The sequence below is a fragment of the Mastacembelus armatus genome, chromosome 1, assembly GCF_900324485.2.
Source record: "Mastacembelus armatus chromosome 1, fMasArm1.2, whole genome shotgun sequence".
NCBI classification, from domain to species: domain Eukaryota; kingdom Metazoa; phylum Chordata; class Actinopteri; order Synbranchiformes; family Mastacembelidae; genus Mastacembelus; species Mastacembelus armatus.
In genome coordinates, this window is record NC_046633.1 from 20,488,815 (window position 1) to 20,499,768 (window position 10,954).

Genomic DNA, 10,954 nt, shown 5'->3' on the forward strand with positions numbered 1-10,954 from the left:
CCTGTACAATACATGTGACACAACACATGCCCTGTTTGAGAATATTTTGTTCTAACCTCTCTAACCCTCTCTTATGCACACTTGCAAACAGTGACCCCCCCCCCTTTCTTTGTCCACTAGCACACACACTACTATACTTTCTGCACAGTGTATGGGACAGCTGCCAAAGCGCCCGTATACATCCCACTGCCCATTATGATGCACATATTGTGGTCAAATCCCCCTGGATCAGTCGTGGGCTGACAAGCGCCTTACTGAGCCTGAGGTACCTCCAGATAAGCCATTGTAAGCCTTTCGGTATCACAGTATAGGCTCCCCCTTCTACAGGACCGGATATGGGTCATTGGGTCAAAGGGACTTAGTGCTGTGTATAACATAGGAATTATGGCTGTTCTTCCCCTGTCCTTTTCCCTATCTATCACAGTTAATCACCTGCAGATTATCTGAGGATAATGTTATCCAGGAAGTCCTGGGTAACTTCCCAAAACAAGAAGGTTTCCGAAGTAGGTTAACATAACAAAACAAGGCAGCCAAGTATGGTGGGTCGAGTTAGGGAGAAGTGATTTTGACATGAAAATGAGCACTGATTCACACAACCATTAGAAGTTCATGTTATTTGTCTACCACTTTATTTTACATTACTCAAGTTGAAAATCATTCATTTTAAGTTTTCAAGTAATTAAGTAGCTTCATCTTCATCTCTCGTACAATACAGGAAAAAATATTTCTCACTTCTTTCGCTTCTGCTTCTGTGGTCAGTTTGCTCTGCCGCTGTCACATCCCTTCTCTACCTTGGCATTCCTCTCACCTTTGTAACTGTGCATGTGACCTCATGAGGAGCAATGGTCATAGGCCAGTGGTGAGGGGGCTTCAGAGTATTAGCAGGGGGAGGCGAGTTCAGGGTCTCTAAACACTTCTTATTAGAAGGAGCCCCCTGCCCCCGTCTGTTGTCTCTTTCAGCGGGGAACTGAAATGAACTCCATGGGAGGGCACATAACGTTGTCGTAGGCGTCTGCTTGCACCACCCCAGCCCAAGTCTGAGGAAGGCCAGCCATCTGTGCCCTTTGTCTAAGGAGGGGGATAACAAACCCATTTATTTTCTACACGCTCCTACACACATGCATACACAACTACAAGAATGGCAGTCCACAAGAGAAGCAGAATTAAAGATTTTCTTCAGGGTGGAGAAGATCCCACTCCATCTAGCTTATCTGTTTTCACTCGTCCTTCACATCCTCATAAAGAAAGGATTCATATTAAGACAGACATTACTTCTCCTCTGCATCTTGCTCTGTTCAGCTCTGCCCCTCCTCTCACACATTCAACATGAAATATCAACTTTTCCCTCTTCTTTCGTCTACTGTGTCTATTCTATCACACTGCCATACAATGAGCAGCTGTGTTTTCCTGGGAGTTGCCAATTGACTTGGCAAAATTGTTCACATAGCTCATTGTCTCTGTCCAGACTTCTGGGGGGCACCCTGTTGAAAGATAATGTTTGAATTATTCAATGGAGCGACTTCTCACCGAAGTCATTTTCAACCAGCAGTGGATTAAGATTTGAATTTCAAACATGATGCACAGTCAGAAAAGAAGAAATGCCCCCACAGTGGCAGCTGTTGCTTAACTAGTAACTCATTGTAATGTCCTGTGAGAAGCAGAATGGCTGAAATAGTTGAAAAAAGTGACATCTGACATGTAATCAGCCATTCAGCCATGCTAAAGGCCCATTGCACTTTTCAAAAGAACTCTTTTGGGATAAAATAGCACAAAGCAGGGTTCAAGACCAGAGGGCTGAACAATACAAATCAAATCACCATTCACTGGCTATAAGAGTGGAGATGAATAGTGGAGAGGGCTTTGCTTTTGATAAAGCACAGATGTTCAATAGGGAGACATATTTAGACTACAGAGAGCCTACAACGGGGTTGCAAGGCGCAACTATAGGGGCTCCTTCTGTCTGTGTCTGCGTGAATGAGTGTGTGTTTGTTTACGTCACTTCTGTAGATTCATTCCTTCAGAGCACACACATACACACACATAAACGTGCTTGCCTAGCAATGGAAACCTCAAAATGTGCATAATGTCCTCACTCATTCATTCATTGACTCAGTCTCCTTCCATCCACCCCTATTGTTTGTGAAGAACAGCTCAGTGAATGGAAGACCCAGTTTTGGTTGTAGAGGTTGGAGGACCCTCTCCACCACTCTTTCCCTTTGGCTACTATTGTTTGGCTGGGCCTCAGCATTGCTGGAGGCCCATCCTGGACGTACTTACCCAGAAATGGACAATTGCTTAGGTCACCCGTTGCTACTTTATAGCAAAGTAGGGCCATATCTTAGCTTTAAAGCACATGACATAATTTTTCAAATAGTTGTTTATCTGTGTTTAAGTTTGGGTGAAATGACTAACTGGTACTGCCGTATATGTTAAGAACTTGCTTTGAAGAGCTAACAGCTATATATTGGCAGAACGGTGAGGCCTAAGCTATATATAAACATCTTACTATCACCCTATAGCGTACATTTTTATTGCCTACTTGTTAATTTACAGCTTTCTCAATTTAGTTTGATCTGAGTCTCGATCTGATGTCAGCATAAGGTGAAATGCATGCTTAGGCTGGTGCAAATGTAGAATGCATGAGGGTTGGATTCATTGGAATGAATGATTAACCAGGCCAGCCAGTCAGGTGTAAATGTGATCTGTACAGCATGATTAAATTCTTAAGAAAAAAAAAAAAGATTTAGCAAGTTGAAATGTCACCTAACTCTGCTTCTTCTTGTTAGCTTGAGCAAGCACAGCAAAAACTACAAGCAGCAGCAGTAGACAGCAAGTGCTCCCTCACAAAAAGCGATTCATTAGAAATGAATGACATCCATTTGTATCATTGTTTCCCTTGACCTAAGACATGATATATATATTGACAAGTTTTCAAGCTCTGCCTAAGTATTTCATTTGTTGAGATCCAATCACACTGTGAGCACAGTTGATGTAATGAGTACATATTTTGTGTGTGTGTCTAGTAATGACACTTGATCTTAAACTCTATGGTTACCAAGAGGACACAGTCTAGTTTTTTCTATCCTAGTTGTTTCTTGGACTCTGCCATAGTAGATACGGTACATACATTTCCTCTTGCTCATCATGCCCCGGGCATCCTGTAAAACCAAATTCATGACAGGAAGGTCAATTAATTTGCAGACAGTGACACCGTAAATATTACACTTTGAGACACTTTAGGACCTGCCATCCTACGTTTATGGACAAGGGTCATTACAGGCAAATGTAGCTATGTATGCGGGATCATGAACATCTGTGTATTTGTAGTCATGAAGTATGTGAATGTGTCTGGTATGTTTTAATGGACTGTATGTATGTGTATATGTGTTCACACTCCCTTAAGTCTATATGACGCCTTTCAGCAGCTCACCCCTTCCTGCTCCCCTCCTACATTCTTGCTCCCACACACGCAAACAAACACAGCCATCCCACAAAAAGGCCGCTAAATGGGGCATTTAAGCTGTCAGGGTGATGAATGCAGGACGGGAGTTCGGCTCCAGATGATGATGTTGTATGGAGGCCGCTGAGGTTCACACCCCCTCACTTTCATGGTGATTCATTGGGTATTATGTTCTTCTGTTCCCTCTGAGCATCATCGAAGACACAAGTAAGCAAAGGGATGTGGTTACAAATGATAGCCAAGTGAGAAATTTGCATTGTTTGTCTGGAAATGATGATTAACATTACTCCCAGATTAATTTAGAGTGCTACAATTGTCATGTAATAAACTGTGCCAAATAATTTGCTTTCTTAAGGTGTATTACAAAAGCTGCTGGGCATCCTTTTCTACTTTTCTTTTTATTTTATTTTAGTTAATATTGTACTAGTGTCCGCATGGTTTTCACAGCTGCTGTAAACATCAAGTTATCCCTTAACCAGTGAGGCAGCCTGCAATGATTCATGAGTATTCACTGAAGGGAAACATACTTGATCCTCACCAGCTCTGAAAAAAACTTCATCAGAGGCACAGAGTACATGAGAGGTGGCAGGACCTGTATTCGGTTGTGGTATTTCCATAAAAGGTCCAGCACACACTCTTAATTGTGTTTTTGATTACTCCAATTAGACCAGTACTCAAGTTGAAGTTTACTAATGAATGCACTAATAAGAATAATAATGAGGTAGGTTGCCCAAGCAAGCAAGCTAACAGCTGAAAAGAGAACATGAGTGAGATGTACACTACCCTGTAATGACATCTCATCAGCTATAGATTAAAATTACATACATTATTATAATGCTCATTTTAGTCCTCTTCAAGCTTTATGTTACAGAGATTACATATATATTAAACTTCGACCACCAGTCCAGAAATATTTCTCCCTATCCAGAAAGTCCCAGACACTGGGACTGTATGAATCAGCCTGTGGTGCAGTCCTGAGCACAGTAAAGTGTGGTTATCACAGATTCATGTTGATCAGTTTGATAAACAGTATAAGCTGATGTTAAAGTTGAACAGACAAACAACTGAGACATTTACAATATAGAACACCAACAATCCAGGTAAATGCAACTATGCATAGATTTAGTTTCTTATCCTGAGGGACACCTATCCCATAAACTCACATACACACTCACATACATGCCCGACAACCCAGGCAGCATACCCTCTCCTGCTGGGCCCCGTCTTATCCTAATGGGATTGCCACGGCGGAAGCCTCCCAATAATGAAATCAGCAAGGACCCAAAGAAAGGTTACTGCTCCTCTAGCAGACAGTATCCCCAGCTTGGCGGCATACACCCCCCTGCCTTAGAAAACAGACAGAAAACCACAGCGGGGAAAAGGGGGGAGGGAGAGGAGGTGATTTGCAGACAGACCCTGAGGGGGAGGAAGGTAGAGTACAGCAGGAAGAAAAAACTGGAAACACAAAAAAGGGAAGAAATGAAGATAAGATTGGTGATCAGTGTGTGGGATTCATTACGTTTATCCAGTCAGATCTGTCACCTGTTCCCAGGTAACCACTTTATTGCTAAACATGGAGGATTTTAACAAGAGAAGGTCAGATGTAACACAGGCACAGAGAGAACTAATGATCAAAGACATTTCCTGAAACTGAGGATCATCTTTGGGTTACATGAATTTAGAACCAAAAACCACAGATAATCACCCCCAACATAAAAATGTATTTAGCAGACCGGGGGTGAAATTTAACACCAGGAGGAATATTGTGGGACGTGAAAGCAGAGTAATGTAGGAGTTCCTCTGGGACAGAAAGTGGGAGCAGTGACAACAGGAAGCCAGTGAGAAAATGACAAAGGGAGGATCCCCTTACCATCTCCTCTCCTTTATTTCCTTGTTGCTTTCTTCCCCTTCTCTGGATCTTCTTCTCACCTCTCCAGCAGCTTCTCTGTGTGCACACAATCATCACACCATGATGTCTCCATGGATCTGAGGCTTCTTGTCTACAGCTCCAAGAAGGATAACACTAAGCTTATGATTTGTGTGTATCTGGGTGTTTTATGAGGATCAGCTAATGTTGGTCATGTTTATTACTTTCATCTGTCAAACAAAAATCAAAGAATTGCACTTGGCAATATTTTAGTATGAATTCTAACAACCATGGAACCACAACTGTCAAATTCTACTTGAAGCAGCATCTCACATGTCTGGTCGACAGACATTTTACATTCCAGGAAATCTACTTCAAAGTGAAGACACATTTGTCCTACAGACACTAAACCTGCATGATAATTTACTGACCAAATGCAACTCTGCCATTATAATGCCTTTGTCTACATGAAAGAAACCAATTTGAATTGGGGATTTTTGGATTTGTTCATTTTGTTGACTCTGAAAGTCTGACTACATAAAAAAAACTTGAACTATTCCAAGTACTGTCAGTGGCTAAAACCTGATATTGCTCATATCTCATATCATATTCTTCTGGAACACAGATGTCCAGTCATTCTAGAGACATATGTGGCATTTTGTTTTAAGTTCAAATACGTGTTGATTACCTGTTTTTAAAGATTTTGACCTTTGGTAGGATTTACTGGGACATTTACTGGATTCAGAGCCCCATAACCAGTATTTATAACAGTGACTGAAATCATTGTGATCAGTAACTCTACTGTACTTAATGAGAAGTCAATGTACTGTGTTATCTTGAATGATATATAGTTGTCACAAGCGTCCAGTACCACCTAATTTGTAAAACTGCAAATTAATTTTATTATGGTACTTTCTGGTCTGATCTGAGTAAAGAAAGATCAAGGATGAGGTCATGTCTTGTCCTAATTCTCCACCAGCTAAATCTAAACAACTCTTATTACTACTCCTGTCATATCCAGGTCTTTAGCTGTTTGAACCTGAAGCCCCTCTCTCTCTCTTTTACTGTCCTATACACACCCTCTTTCTTCACTTCCTCTCTTGCCTCTGTAATTTGCAGAGGGGACACCCCCCTCAAGCTAATTTGGCAGCATCCCACATCAGAGACACAGTGCCACCCCTCCACAGAGACAGCAGTCTGAGACCCCCATGGATAATTGACAGGTTAGCATGGGACCTGAAGCAAACAATATTCTCACTGGTGTGTTGTTGTTGCCACTACTGACAGTTAGAGAAAAACATGCTGGGAGTGTGTGTGTGTGTGTGTGTGTGTGTTTCCCCCAGCCTACCTACAGTAGGTATCTAACTTTCCCCTTTAATGGGGACAAAATGTGTTTAACTTTGTGTATTTGTGTGTGCTGTTTTTATGCGATCCCTTAAACTCTTAATAAGCATTTATACATCTGACTTGTGTCTGTGTTATTTTGTATGGTTTTGCATGTAACTTTGTGTGTGCGTGTGTGTGTCTGTGTGTGTGTGTATGCACCTTCTATTACTCACTCTGGGGACCACCACATAAATCACTAAATTTTAGGGTGCTAACTAGTTTATGGTAAGGCTCCAGGAAATGAACGTAGGTCTTGACCCTGCCATGCCTGTAGGACTATGTGTTTCTGCAAATGTGAGTGTATTTATAAGTGCCATAATTCATTTTGGCTCTGACATTAAAGTACATATATCGTTTGTTTCCACTTCTCTGTGTGAATTCATAAATTTGCATGCTAGTGCTTAAATGGGGTTATTATGCAACTTTTTATTTCAATTATGTGTCCACTTAAGTGTGTTTGCTTCTCTGCTGCCTGCAGATGTCTGTGTGTGTTTTTATACATATATTTGTGCATGTGTGCACTGGCTTTCCTCTTTCCCGCTGTGGCCATTGTCACCAGATGTCAGTGCCTGGGAACAGAGGCGAACAATAGTAACTAAGAGCCAAAGGGCAATCGCCTGGGGAGGGGCGACACTAGTCTGTTGTCTAACAGGTTTATATTTCGTCCACCGTGTCATTTCAGTGTGCTTATGTGTAAGTGGGTGCCATGAGTGTTTTGGTTTCTTTTCTCACCACAGGACACTAAAATGATTTTTTTTTTATGGCAGAGGTAGGAAGTGAGAAATGAGAGGTTCAGTAGTAGTCAGCAGCACTGATATGAGGAACAGGGTGGGGTGCAGCTGTATAATGTGTTGTTTTGATACTGTATCACAAGGAAGGGCTGAGAATATCCTGGAATGGAGATAATACTCAGGAAGCCTTTTCCCAGTGGCCACAAGGTTCATGCCAAACAAAAGAAAAGCCTGACTGCAATCTTGATGAAAGACAGATTAGTATCTTGGCTAGAAAGCCCTGACAAAGCAGAGAACCATACAGCTCCGGACCCTTGGGAAAACTGACAGTAGCATAGCCTGTGGTGTCAACATGAGGTCAACTGAAGGGGATCCCACAAAAAATGCTTCGTCACTCACACCATTTTCCTTGAACAAGACCAACCCTCTGTCTGATGGATGGTGTTTTGAGCAGGCAGCAATTACACACAGACACCTGTGCTAGCTTGCCATCAGTTTACACAGAGCTTTGTAAATAAATGTAACTGAAACAAAGAAGCTGTTGGTTGCATAGCTGGGACAACTGAGGCTAGGATTTGCAGGACTTTTGTCTCTGTGTGTGTCCTAATGAACCTGCGTGACTATACACTGTGACAAGCAGTTTGAGTTTTATTCCATGGGAGTGACGATATCTTGGGAAAGTGGGGACATTTTCTAACTCACCTTCGAAGGGCTGTTTGAGTTTTAATATGTGGTTTTATGATTAAGCTTTAAGGTTTAAGGTTAGGGTTAGATGAGATTGTTAAGAGTATGGTAAGGATGTAGGGAATGTCTTACGTCTATAAATACCCTGCTGGGCAGAGGAAAACCAATGTGCAAAACATGGTTGGTTCACATATAAGTCAGCCATTACAGCAATTGATCTGTGAAGGATAAAAACACCAGGCAGGACATATATTCAGTGTTTGTGTGACCAGGCCTGACCTCCCATGGAGAACAAATATCTATTGTGGATAATGAGGAGAGGACATAAAGGTTACAGATGAGGGTCTCTTTCAGAGGCCTTGTTAACCACACAAGTAGACAGAGGCCAAAACAAAAGACAAAGGCTGATTTAGGGTGGTGCTACCCTGAAACTTACCAGTCATACTCTGTATTAACACTTAAAAAATCACCACTGAAATGTCCTGCAATATGTATATTTTTATTTGAAATGTTTATAGTATTTAACATTTTCAGCATGTTGTTGTTGCTTGATTTTTACATGTAACTGCTTTAAAGTTTTAATTGAAGCCCATGCTTTTACTCATCCTCCTTGTGAAAACAGCACAGGCTGAGGTCAAAAGGCTGACTGGGTGAATGGGAAGCAGAAGGGTGCTTATGGTGTTTTTGGAAAGCGAAACTGGCAGGAATACAAGGCTGTAAAAAGGTCAACAGTGTGAATAGCCACTCTTCAAAGCTCTGTGTCCTGGTTTTACTCTGAAGAACCTTGTGTGTTTATTTTGTAAAGAGATTCGATGATATTCTTTCAGTTGTCACTCCATTTCTTTAAAACATTTGCCCCCTCTTTCCTGCACTTAGACCCACTTTGCTTCTACCCCTCCCACCTGCTCTACCTCCCTGAGCGTGGAGGTGCATGTGGTGGACGTTGCCTAATTACCCATGAACACCACCAGCTGAAGTGGTCCTCCGAGAATGATGTAAATCGGTGACATTTACAAAAATGTCAGTGAGTTTTCAGAGGAAGCAATAACCGGGCGAGAGAGACCTATTATAGTTGAGTGTTTTTATTGTGTCAGTGTGTGTCCCATCCCTATGTTACCATCTTCAGAAGACTTGAGAGTTTCATTTCAGCAAGTACTCTAATATGGCCTCAATCCTTAGAGAGTGAATAGATGATGTTGACTCAGGGATGATGTAAAACAAACTCTGTGATTTCTCCCAGGCGAAACACAATCAGGTCAGTGCTCAATATTTTGCACAGTGTTTGTATATCATCTGAAAACTTAGTTGTTTATGATGAATTGTAGGTATGCATTTTCATTATAATCACATTATCTCTTCATCATAGTAAGCTGCAACATCAGCTTTGCTGTCTTCATAACACTACTGCTCTCCATCTGAAAGAAAGGATCAGGGGAATGAGCAGGATTTGTCATCTTGGAACCATCAAACACCAACTGATGTCCGTATGAAAATTTCATGGCAGCCCTTCGTTGAGAAATTTCAGTCTGGATCAACATGGTGAACTGACACCCCAACCTTATTATCATTATAGCCATGCTCCAAACATGCCTTCATATTGCAAACATTGCCGGATTCAAACCTCTAATGTGAGGATTTATTGACTTTCTCTATGTTATACTTTTTTAAATTGAATACTTCAGGGTTTGTGACTAGTCAGACAAAAGTCAATTTGAAATCATCACCTTTATATGTGTAAATTAAATGAACTGTCAAAAAATATGATCAATTATTTAAACAATGTTTAAATTAGTCCCAGGACTAATATTCAGCAATGATCAAAAAGCATTACAATTAGTGGATCCTTGTTGCAAACGACCATTTAATTTTTATTTGGCAAATTTTTAGCATTCCTTTAGTCATTTAGCTGCCTTGCTACCTTTAATTTATAGATGAGCAGTTGTCTGTGTTGTGTTGAGTGTCTGTTGCTGTTTCCCCCTTAGGCCTGGAAAAATGAACTTGTCTTATTAAAAATGTTTAACCTCTGTCCCTGTCTCTCCTCTGGAAGTCTGAGCTGCCTCCCTGTTTTGACATGGGTGTTGTCTTTTAATTAAAAAAGCATGGGGCTGCCTTTAATCAGAATGATAGCGTGAAGAGGGCTGGTTTGACCTGTCTGTGTAGGGGGCGGACTACAAACATGCAGACTACAATGTGTCTGTAGGAGATCCATTCCCCAGGGCTATAGTTTCTCTTAAGTCTTTACCATCACACTGTGACCAGAGTTGCCTACTGGCACATATGACTCTCCTGAGTCACAGCATTCCTCTATTTTCCCTCCCTACACCGCGTGACCTGACCAATCCAACAGTGGCTTGTGACCTGCTGGGAGTGTGACACCCTGTGACCTTTCTTGAAGATGAAAATATTATGATCAGCCTTAACAGCTTCCTCTATTATACTTTTTATTTCTGCTGCTATAGTAAGTGTGTATACATTGAGAGAAAGTTGCCCTAAAGCTATACATTGCAGTAGGCAAATATAGTATACAAGGCCTACAAAAAACACCCAGTAAACCCAAAATGTGGAAACTGGCTTATAATCCTAAAGAGGATGTTGCTGTGTGCTCTTAAAAATCCAGTCATTTTGCTGATGTGCTGGAGGTGACACCTTTTAAACTCCAAACAGGGCCGCTCTCAGGTGGGTTTCCTTCCTCTACAGCTGCCCCTGACTGAGGGTGAAGAGGTGGAGTAGGGGGTGAGAGGGACCTTCAGAGATTCCCCTGTGTGTTGGACTTGAAAGTTTCTGTCTCTATGAACTTTACATCAAACAATTATGGGCTGCTGCTTC